Source organism: Urocitellus parryii, chromosome 2, assembly GCF_045843805.1.
Source record: "Urocitellus parryii isolate mUroPar1 chromosome 2, mUroPar1.hap1, whole genome shotgun sequence".
Classification (NCBI taxonomy): Eukaryota; Metazoa; Chordata; class Mammalia; order Rodentia; family Sciuridae; genus Urocitellus; species Urocitellus parryii.
The window spans coordinates 139,202,521-139,204,534 of NC_135532.1; the positions used below are offsets into that span (position 1 = coordinate 139,202,521).

At 37.0% G+C, this 2,014-nt stretch overlaps 1 pseudogene; it reads left to right on the forward strand.

The window, feature by feature from the left end:
* The first annotated feature begins 1,227 nt into the window (after positions 1 to 1,227).
* LOC113178744 (large ribosomal subunit protein uL6 pseudogene) lies at positions 1,228 to 1,813 on the forward strand (annotated as a pseudogene).
* The last annotated feature ends 201 nt before the right edge of the window (positions 1,814 to 2,014 follow it).

Sequence of the window (2,014 nt, forward strand, 5' to 3'; positions counted from 1 at the left end):
ATCACAACCCTAGACATTTGTCAAGTGTTTATGATGAGAAAAGCCACTCTGCCAAGAGCTTAGGAACATTATCTCGTGTCATCAACTCAGCTCTATTAGGTATGCTTTGTTTTATTTCATGTTATAGATGAAGATTCGCCTTATTGGTGTAACTGAGGAGATTAAGAGATCTTTCCCAAGAACACTCAGACTTTTAACCAAATATTGGATCCTTAAAGTTTAAGGGCAATCATTCTATTGCCCTTCAATTGTAGTTTCTTTTTCCCATGTTATTGAGATAGCATTGATAAATCGTATGGTATATAGTAGTGCTATCATATTACAAACTTGCAAGGAACTGAAACTTGTAATCCCAGACCAAGATGCAAATTTTCATAAGCAAAATTGCTAGAGAATCAGGCAGTTATTCTGGAGTTAATGTTGGTTATCTTCATGGTAATTTTTAGCCCTTCAAAGGGCCTGTAAAGTTATTGGTAACCAAAGCTGTCATCCTTTTTTTTTTTTTAAGAGAGAGAGAGAGAGAGAGAGAGAGAGAGAGAGAACTTTTTAATATTTATTTTTTTAGTCATCGGTGGACACAACATCTTTGTTTGTACGTGGTGCTGAGGATCAAACCTGGGCCGCATGCATGCCAGGCGAGCTAGCTACCGCTTGAGCCACATCCCCAGCCCAAAGCTGTCATCCTTACCAGCTGGATTACCTTACTGTTCAGAGTAGTCCACAGAGCTTGTTAGAAAGCACGTTTATAGTCCCTGCCCAATACCCTATCATATACTCTAAATTTGCTGAGAGTGCATCTTACGTGTTTGCACAAACACACACACACATACATGTATGGGATAGATATGCTAACTTAATTGTGTAATAATTTCACAATATACACATATATCAAATAATCACTTTATATAGCTCAACTGTATACCATACGATTTATCAATGCTATCTCAATAACAGGGGAAAAAAGAAACTACAATTGAAAGAGTGAAGGGCAAATAATCCAAAGAATTTTGTAATTGAACAAAAATAGGAATAGCTGGTACTATGAGTTCTGGAACCATATTCTAAGGTTAGTATTATATTGATGCAGAAATAAATGTGTTAAGAGCTAGAAGGCATAATATTGAGTAAAAAATAAGCTGCAGAGTAAATTTAGTGCAAAAATGTTAATCACACCATAAAATATCAATATTTTTAAAAATAGCTCTTTTTGCCATATCTACTTCGAGAATGAAGACACTTCTCAGCAATGAGACTGTCGACATTCCAGAAAATGTCAACATCACTCTGAAGGGAAGCACAGTTCTTGTGAAGGGCCAGAGAGGAACCCTCTGGAGGGATTTCAATCATATCAATGTAGAACTCAGTTTCCTTGGAAAGAAAAAGAAGAGGCTACGAGTTGACAAGTGGTGGGGAAATAGAAAGGAACTGGCCACTGTCCACACCATCTGCAGTCATTTAGAGAACATGACCAAGGGTGTTACACTGGGCTTCCATTACAAGGTGAGATCTGTGTCTGCTCACTTCCCCATCAACGTTTTTATTCAGGAGAATGGGTCTCTTCTTGAAATCTGAAATTTCTTGGATGAAAAATATATCTGCAGGATTTGGATGAAGACAGGTGTTGCTTGTTCAGTGTCTCAAACTCAGAAAGACAAATTAATCTTTGAAGGAAATGATATTGAACTTGTTATAAATTCAGCAGCTTTAATTCAGCAAGCCACAATAGTGAAAAAAAAAACCCAAGGATATCAGAAAAATTTTGGATGATATGTATGTTTCTGAAAAAGAAACAGTTCAGCAGGCTGATGAATAAGACCTAAGAGTTATCCAGCCACAGAAACACAGCCCTGGGGTCAATTTGTGATATTTCAGTGATGCAGTAAAAGATCTCCATTGAAAAAACAAATAGACTCGGGATGTGGTTCAGTGGTAGAACACTTGTCTAGAATATGCAAGGCACTAGCTTCAATATCCAACATGGCAAAATAACAGTAGTAGTATAGTAGTAGTAGTA